The sequence below is a fragment of the Paralichthys olivaceus genome, chromosome 7 (genome assembly GCF_024713975.1).
Source record: "Paralichthys olivaceus isolate ysfri-2021 chromosome 7, ASM2471397v2, whole genome shotgun sequence".
Taxonomy (NCBI): Eukaryota; Metazoa; Chordata; class Actinopteri; order Pleuronectiformes; family Paralichthyidae; genus Paralichthys; species Paralichthys olivaceus.
The window spans coordinates 3,695,155-3,705,000 of NC_091099.1; the positions used below are offsets into that span (position 1 = coordinate 3,695,155).

The 9,846-nt window shown below is 42.2% G+C and overlaps 1 protein-coding gene across 1 annotated transcript in view; it reads left to right on the forward strand.

Moving 5' to 3' along the window:
- Positions 1–3,900: 3,900 nt before the first annotated feature.
- The window catches only part of il34 (interleukin 34), a 39,531-nt gene continuing 33,585 nt past the window's right edge, over positions 3,901–9,846 (forward strand). Inside the window, exon 1 of the mRNA XM_069528803.1 lies at positions 3,901–4,082. The gene's annotated coding sequence lies outside the window, so the exon portion shown is untranslated. The remainder of the gene's footprint in view (positions 4,083–9,846) is intronic.

A 9,846-nucleotide genomic window follows, 5' to 3' on the forward strand; every position in this document is an offset into this window, starting at 1 on the left:
CTGTGACCATTTAGCGTGATTGTAAAAAGATATCCCGGATATGTTGAACTGATACTGGGACACAAATCTCCATGTTGGAAAGGACTGGAGGTCAGAGAGGTCCAGGGCACGGAGGACAACAAGGGAACAAACGGCATACATCCATCGTAAAAGTTCTCTTTACTCTCTGTCCGTCTATCTCTTACATCTTGCTGGCTGCATTGTGAAGCTTAGAGGAAAGACTTTTATCGGGAACAAAGGCCTCTGATAAGATTGCACATAAACCATGTGTGACATGAACCCTTCCTCACCGAGTTTATTCATCGCTCATTCGGCTCAAAGTCATCGGGCTGCAGGGTGAGGAGAAGTGAGGTCAGTCCTTCTTCTGCAGCGGGCTCTTCCAGCTCGCCTGGGGGATCACAGCGAGGTGGGGGGTGCGGCGTCTTTGTTGCTGCTCCACAGAGACCAGGCTCTGTAGTCTGGGCCTCCTGCCAGGCTCTTACCAGAACAGGCGAGCAGAGCTTCAGCTTGGAGGTTCATCTCTGCAGTTCCTCTGCAAGGAAGCTTTGTCTCCACTTCTCTCTGCCAGTGAATATGAAATAACAGAGCTGAATGACACGCGAGCAGATTCCAAACTCTGGCTGAGAGTTTTGGCTTCACAGCTGCAGGACGTGGGACTGCATTTAAATAAGAGGCAGGAGGGTTGTGTCAGCGTGAGCTGCAGCAAAAACACTGAACAGAGTGAAATTGAGCTTCTGACGTGATGGCACCGACACAGCTCCGTTTACCTCAAACCCGGATAAGCACAACAAAAAGAGTTTTCTTTAAAAGGTCACTTTTAACCCAATTATACTCACAAAGTTAAGTTGACTCGTCAGAAGCATCCTGGATAAACTCTTCTCCGGCTCGGGAGGAGCTTTTTCAGACTCATGTAATTCTCGTGGTGCTTCTGTGCACACCTAGAGCAGTCTGATAAAATGCTATGGAGTTGCATTATGGGAAGTGTATGCTCAAGTGGTTTCAGAGCCGGGCTCATATGAAGCACCATTGGAGGCTTCAGCGGAGACGCTGCTCATTCACTTTGAATGTGGTGACACCGTGAATCAGTGAAGTGTATTGTGGGTCGCTTGGCTTTGCTGTCAGCCAATCAAATGTCGTTAATGAAAACACAAGTGTGACATCAGACGAGCGAGCATGGCACGTTACCGCGAAAGCAGGAGTGGACAACTGTGATTGGTTGTTGAGGTTATGATCAACGAGCCAACAACAAACGTTAGGCATGCCCACAGTCCAGGAGCATTCCAAGGGTCTTTGGAGGCCCCAGATAAAATGGACCTGGAGGACCCCAAAGTCTCATGTCTGAACATGACATCATTGCAGTCTCTTGTACAAAGCCAATCATAAGAGAGTTCTCAGGAAATGGTTGTTGACTGATGTAATCAGCTGTTCTCAGAGGGGCCTCCACTCAGCTCGGGGCCCCGGGCGTTTACCTGCTCTGCCTCCACTCAGATGTCTCCATACTTCTTCTGCTTTGATTGTAACATCATGTGGATATTGATCGTCGAGGCAGCCGAGCGTGGACTATGACTACAACAAGACTGCTTGATAAACAATATGTCTGCTCACATATTCTACCTTTGCTGACAATAACTCCTCCGTTCAATTGTTGACACACCTTTTCATTAAGTTAAAAAATATTTCTTCTAATCAACGTTGGAAATGTATTTGATGCGTTTAACTACACGCGGCAGCTTTTGCACTTCTGTTCCTCCGGGGAGACGGATCCTCACTCGTGTCTGCTCTCGGTCTCTGTTGAGTCCCACAACTTAATAGAAATGTCAAACTAAATTGCTGGAACACTCCTTTAATGGGATTCATTATTTTGCAGGAGACACATTTGGAGAGAATTACAACAGAATGTGAAATAAGGATTGTTTCCTGAAGAGGTGTTGTGTGGACACAAACTTAAATTTTGAGAGAAGCAACACGTTAATAACAAATTCACATCTTAGTCGACTTGACATAATATAACATGTTAATATAATACCATTAAAACATATAAATATATGCAGTAAACATTTCATCTCCAAACTTTCCCCGGCAAATACAAAGGCTGAGCTTTAAGGATTAGTCCTGGTTGGTTGACGTTCAACAGTGTGGATGTAACCTGAGGATTCCCCTTCACTGCTCATGTAAACCCAAATGGTGTCAAATCGGTTCCATCGCCGCTTTGAAGCTACCATACCTTCTCCACTGCTATAAACTTCATTTCACACCTAACATCACGATGGGCCGGTGTCCCTTTTCACAGCTTGTTTTTCTATCTAGTGCCTCCTTGCGTGACCCGAGTGAACGAGGGAAACACATTGAGACGGACACGACCTGCCTTTGATCAGCCGCCACATCGGGGTTGATGCAGTCTGTGGTTCACACAGAGCTGCTGTTGTGTAAGAGCTCTCCTGTCAGTTCCCCATGAGAGAGGAGAGGGAGAGGTGAGGAGAAGGCCCAGAGAATCAAACACTCCCGAGCGCTCGTCCGTGTTTCATGGTGAATCCCTTGCTGTCTCTCACATCACGTCCAGTCCATCCTGCGGAGAGACGACGGTTAAAGACGCGATGAGCGTTCACCGGAGCTTCGTCTCAGAAGAGACTCCTGTTATATTTAGACTCTTCATTGGATTTTCCCTCTTAGCTTTTAAGGCTTTATGAAGCCGTGATTCAATAAGTGTCTCAATCAGTTCCATGCCAGAGCTCACTGCCTGACTTTATCATGGTCGACTGCAGCTCACAAAACTACAGGATGGAGGGAAGCAAGGAAGCTGAAAGAACATGAATTTTCTTTCTTTCTTTATGTTTTCAATGATATTTGAATTACTTGCAGATTCAGATTGAAATCCATTAAAAAACAGCGGAGTGGGACATATCGCTCTTTAAACGCTTAAAATGGAGGGGTTTGAAAATAGTTAAAGAGATTATGGAGAAAACAAATGTTGATAAAGTTGAGGATAAAGTCAAAACTAAATCAAAGGATCTTTTTTGTGCATTTTCAAAATAAAGTTAAAAGGTCTTCAAATCTCTTTAATACTGATCACGACAATTTCTTTGTTTCTAAAACTGACTCTGAAGAAGAATTTCACCATTTCAATATTTACTGGAGGCATCTTGCAGAGTTTGTTCTCGATTCTCCCAAAAAATTTTTCTGATTTAGTTTGACTTTGTTCTCTGAATTTCGATTAATTCTCAAAATGCAAAATGGAAAACAAATCTTCCTCCTGTTCTTCCTCTCTTTTCAAACAAGTCAAACAAATATAACAAAAAAAGATGTTTTGTGGAAACGTTTGCTTCTGTCGATGCGACAGATTGAGTGTGAAAGTGGGAGCGAGGGGGGAAGACGCACAGAGTTGAACCTGCAGCCGCTGCAGAGGATTTCAGCCTCAGGCACCCGGCAGCAGAAGAACATCAACAATCCTTTGCGATCAGTAACTTTCTGATGTTTTGACCCAAGTCTCTGACCCACAAACATCTTCACATGGCGTCTTCCCTCCACTGCAGCCTCCCACAGCTCCTGCTTGTTCTGCGATCAGCTGATTGACTGTGGTTGTTCAGGATCGTTGTCCTGGTGAAAGATAAAAATCCAATGAGTTTGTTTGAATCTGAGCAGAGATTCGGCAGATTTGTGGTTTCGGCCTCCATATTTGACAGAACCAACATCATCGTGGAGGTCTGGAGTGAATGAATCACGTTGAATTCAGCCGGCTGCTCGTTGCCAACACCTGGATGTTTCGGTGAAAACATGTCAATGCAGTCAAATGTCTCCGAGCCATCTGCTGCAGAGCTGTGGAGCATGTGATCAAGACTCCAGTCAGGGTGGAGCCTCCTCGCCACCGTCTTCCACATCCTCGCCACAGGTCAGTGCCTCTTGTGAAGATTGATTCTTGGGGAGGCCAAATGGTCGCCTCTCTCCAGCCCAAGCAGCTCCAGGCGTCTGCATCCGCAGTCCAAGGTTTGAACGTGGAACTCCGGGCCCATTGGCACCAACCTGCAGGATGAGTGGAGGATGAGGAACCTGTGGGTCCAAACCGGTTGGAACCAACTCACTTCCAGGTGAGAGTTTATCAGTATTGTTCTAATTTACTTGTTCAACTTAAAGAATCCTGAAACTCATTTTCAAGGTGCAGTGAGATTTGAAGCAGGTGGTGAACAGCTGCATCAGATAATAACATCCCTTACAGCTTTATTGCTTTTTAATAATAACTAGATTATATTTATTAATTAATTAAGTATCAATTCACTCTCCACTAATGAAAGGTTGAGATTTTCAAATGTAACACTGCACAAGTCAAAAGGTTCTCGGCTTAAAATTTTAAAAATAATAAGTTATTAATGTTCCGGCATTTACAACAGAACAGATGTTTTCAAATCCTTAATATTCTTCTGTAGCTTCACATTTTAATTTCATTGATTAAATAGATTTTTTTCTGTCGTTAACTGTCTTTCCTGACTGAAAATCTGAAATCTTATAACAGCAGCACTTTCATTTTTATTTTATTCAACTTCAGAGGGTGTTGTTAAAAAAATTATTTCATTCACTTATTCTTAAAAAATACATATTCCTGACAAAAAAGTAAAGAATTAAGAGTTTATTCAAACATTTAATAGATTCCAGCTGTGACTCAATTAAACGATGTGGAAAATTTAAATAAAACATAAACCGTTTGAGTGGGAATACAAATCTTTTGGATTGGTGTCACGGAAACACTGACCAGTGTCAGCGTCTGAGGAATTTATAGTCTTTCACAGTCAATAACGTTAACGACGACGTCGGCGAGTGTTTATGTCATTTTATGGGTCATTCTCACACTTGAGAAACGTGTCACACAATAAAGATTTAAATAAATCTTCAGTTTGGCGAGTTCGGGTTCCGAGGAAGCAGTTCAAGGAATTCACATAATATTATTTACTATGAGTCCGTAAACGTGGACGTGATAAAGACAAGAACACAGAAGAGAAAAAGGAAAATGTCTCAAATTATTAACTTGAAATATATTGCAAAGCAGACATGAGCTGCTTTTACCAAGGTATCACTATTCGTATTGATATCATTGATCCTTGATAAAACTGCCCCTGTACGTCTGTTGCAGATTCGTAATAATTCTGAATCTTTATACGTTTGGTTTGGAAAAACTACTTTTAAAGGCACAGTGAGATTTAAAGCAGGCTTTTTCATTTATAGCTTTAATTAATCTTTGTAATATTTAGTACTGTATGTGTCTACATCAATTAAAAGTTTGAATTTTGTACTGCACAAATAAAATGTACATGACGTGAATTTCACACGTTAATAATTCAATAGATTATTCGTTTTTTAAGGATGTGACAAGAGAACAAATTACAGAATAAAAGCACATTCATGTTTGAATTTCAAATGTCAAGTTGATGTTTCTGCTGATAAGATGAAATCACTTTTATCTGTGTAATGGAGCTCATGACTGCTTATGACACGTTTATATACTTTTTAAATTTTATTTGACATTTTGAAAAACCTAAATTAAATCATTTGATTTCCCCAAACCACGTCGTTAACCGAGACAAATCAGATAAAAGAAACTAACTCATAACTTCCAGATTCTTCTGGAAGCTGCTCTCAGAACTTCACAATGAAAACTTTTTATTTATTTATCATCTTTTATTCCCACCTGATGTTTATGGTGTTTACACTGAGCTAAGCTAGCAGCTAGCAGTTAGCCTGGAGCTAACCTGTTAGCATCAGAAAGAACCAGAGAGTCTCCGGTTTGTCTCCGTGATTTACCCGCTTCACCGGAGCCTGTGACCGGACACGTTCCTCTCCGGGAACTTCAAGTTCACTCACATTTTACTTTATTATCACAGTACTATACGGAACTTTATCACAACAGCAGTAGTTTAACTTAATTATAGTATAATATACTCTATTTAACTTAATACAACAGTATTTTATTTTACTTACTTACTATCACAACACTGCTGTATTTTTACTTTATTACAGCAGGACTCTGTTTTACTTCACTACAGCAGTACTTTATTTGACTTAATTACAGACTCACTTTGCTGTACTTTATCACAGCAGTACTTTATTTTACTTTATCACAGCAGTACTTTATTTTACTTTATCACAGTAGTACTTTATTTTACTTTATCACAGCAGTACTTTATTTTACTTTATCACAGCAGTACTTTATTTTACTTTAATTCAGCAGTACTTTTTCATAAATGAAAAGTATTGCAGGGATGTTTTATACTCTATGTGTGCACTTTATTTTCTGCTGCTGGTTCCCGATGTGCTGTGTAAGAACTGAACGTGGCTTCATGTTATTTCTGACAGTGATCAGACTTGAGATAATCAAAGAGGTCTGGATCTGTCATCATGCAGCTGCAAGTCAGACACTAAAACATTTAACACTTTATAAACAAGATGTTTTTTCTTTAATACCAAATATTTTCTGACACTAGTGGGAAAAAAAATCTAAAGATCTCCGTATCATGAGGAAGAACGCCAGCAGAAGTGTCAAATCAATTTTAAGAAAGGCCTTTGAATACACCATTGCGGTCATTAGGCCCGCTGAAGATAAGAACAAGGGTTTCTAAATTTATCTGACGAAAACACGGCGCAGACGGAAAATAACCTTGATTCGAAATTTCACACTCGTTGCTTGTTAAGTTTTGTTGTCTGTTTATTGGCTTTTCCAATTAGTGAAGACAGAAATCCTTTAGCAGAAACAGCAACTGCTGGTGAGGTGTTACTGGATCAGAGGACGGTGGAATGTGTGTTAATTGGTTAATATTAACAACCTTTCACACTGCCTTTTTACGGCCCTTTAAATGTGTGAGTGTGTAATTTATAGTGTTTCACAGCAAATGTTTGGCTCGTTCTGTGGTTATTTTTAGGCCGTGAGGCGAGACGATAGAGGACATAACATTAATTGATTTGACATTTTGGGCTATTTTTCTTCCATGAAATGTCTGATATCAGATTGGAGAGAAATTAATTTTACTACGTTGTGTTTTCTTTCATCTGTAGATTTATCACAGGAACTGCCTTTTTCCCCAGAAATATTTTTTCACATACACTGAGCCAGAAATGTCCCCTTAGACACTCATCTCTACGTGATGAAGGATTTTACTGACGTATATTTCTCCTGTAACTTAGACTTTTTTTTAACGGCCTATTGATTTATGACGGATACTTAAAATGTTTCACAGAGTTATAAACAGACTGTGTGAGTGAGCGTACTTTCGGCCGCTCGTAGATCAGAGTGATAACTCTGCACACTGTGTACCCTCAGGGTAATCATCACAACTCCTGATGTAGTGCTCCTCAGGCTGGACCGACTGTGACGTTAGACTCTGCAGACAACCGCATTGTATCTGGGGCATGTTTTACGATGGTAAATATCTGCACGACTCACAGACATAAATCCACAAACTCACAAACTGACCGATGCTACTTCCACACATGGACCAGTTCTGGAGCAGTGACACAGATGACCCTCCTGTCAGCCAACACCAGAGGATACCAGCACATGTTGGGCTCGTCTCGTTTCTCGCTACCATGGGATCCATGGTTTTACTTATGTCACCTACTTCCTCAAGAAGCATGTTGTCAGGTCCACTTTAATGATACAAATACAATACGCTGGCTGTCCTCATGCTTCCCACATGTTGGGGAAGTAATACAACAACGGAATAACCCACCAATTCCCCTTCATTTCAACACCAAATACATCATGCTTGTTTGTTCTAAAGCAAATGATTCCCAATACACATTATCTCAGCTACAGTTTCAGGTTTCTAGTCCTCCTTGTTTAACATTTGGCTCTGCATCGACTTCCACACTCATAGATATCAATCCTAAAAAACATTATTCCCTGGGAAATCTGTGAAAATGTCAGAAAAACTCAACTAAATTCATGGGTCTGCTCCTTTGTCCGGATCCACCTATTCTGGTCCATCTCTCCAACAAGTTTCTTGCAAATCGATAGAGTCGTTTTTGTGTAAACCTGCTTGGAAACAAACCAGCAAATAAAGAAAGGGATGAAAACACAACCTCCCTATGAGCTTACAAAAACAGAAAGCTCAGTGTTGGTGGAACATCATCCAGTTCAAACCTTCAGTATTTACGACATCGTAAAGATGCAAGAGAGTTGCATTGAAATGAATGAAGTGAAATACCCTCCCCCTCCTCCCACTGTGCTGTTGTCTGGTTTGAGTTTGGACGGACATGAGTGATTTGTGAGTTTACAAGTCTTTTCACCAGACGTGCAGGGTTTCATTTTTGTACATGTATTGCATTTCAATCCGCTTTATCTCTTTGACGAATGGCAGCAGAGCGGCCGCACCCTTGAACGCGTGAGTGAGTGATAGCGTTGAGTTTGTGGTTAAGTTGCACCATTGGTCAGACGAACACCATGTGACTCTATGTCTCCGTATAAACGTTTTCAGACATCATGTCCGCACTAATGGGTCGACACAGAAATCTCCGGGATGTTCAGGTGGCGCAGCGGGCAGAGGCTGGACGTAACGGATTCATTTCACTGTGGAGATCACATGTTTTGGTTGACCGCACATTGACACTGGTGTCGGCTCGCATCACCAAAACCTCCCCTGGCGTCTTCGTCGTTGTCTCCGACGTGCATGAAGACAGTTGTCAATTTAGAGCCTTTGTCGTCCAATTAGTAAGGTTTTTAAAAAAAATGTCTGAGTAAATAACTAAAGGATTTAGCGGATTGTCACATGTGGATTGGTTCGGTGGTTAACACGGAGAAAACACAGAAGTGGGAAACATTCTGTGGTTGGAATAGTTAGAGGGAGGAGCTGAATTGTCGTGGACAGCCGTCAGTGTTGTCTGTTCCTTTAGAAAACAACAGTTACTGGGGACGTTCTGATGTTTGACTGCTCCCACATGTTTTATCAAGTTTACAGCCTCAAACAATTTGCTGCGACGCTGCGTTATATTTTGTTAAAGTATTCTGTGTAGACCAAAACTCAGACAATTCATAAAGCTGTAAGTTACCTGCAGATTACTGACTCAACATAATTGTTCGGAGGCACGACATCATTGTGATTGGCTGCTCCCCCAGAACCTGCAGCCACAGCCAGGATCTGTGCACCGTGATCCACGGCAGTGTCTAAGATGGTACGTAACCTGCAGCGGGTCCAGGCAGTTCGAGGAATATCGGTGTCAATGTGTTCGTCATCTTCTCCAAGGCTTCAGACACATCGGCCTGGCTGAGAAGCTCTCTGTGACGTGGAGCAGGACCTCGGGGTGTGGAACTGTTTTCATCTTTGTTCGCCCTGCACACACCTGACTTCTGTTTCCCCTCAGGAACAGGCCACAGAGAGAGGATGACTCCTTCATCCTCTGCAGGATTACGGACGCCAAGCAAGAGGAGGGGTGTGGTCAAGATCTGCGAAAGATGTTGTGACACCAACCACCTGCAGCTCAACTTTGGGGAAACCAAGAAGAAAACCTCTGTGGAGGCGGAGGACGTGGTGAATAACCAGAGGTTCCTACAGGGGTGAAGCTCAACAACAAAGTGAAGTGATAGGACATCACTGAGCTCCTCTGGTGATGGAGCTGGACGGTGCGCCGGCAGCGACAGAGGAGGGGGAGAGGAAATCTTTTATGGACAATAACCCCTCTCATCCCCTCCCCTGTGGTTAGCTGCGGTAACACAGACTCATCCAGCCATGTGCTCGAGGAGCTCCTCTGTGCCTTCCTGTGTGCTGCTCTGTCGAAATCAAATCACCCCTGAGGAGTTTCATAAATGTTCATCTTACCTCACCTCAATCTCGGAGCTCATGAGTTATCGAGGAGCACTATTATGGGACT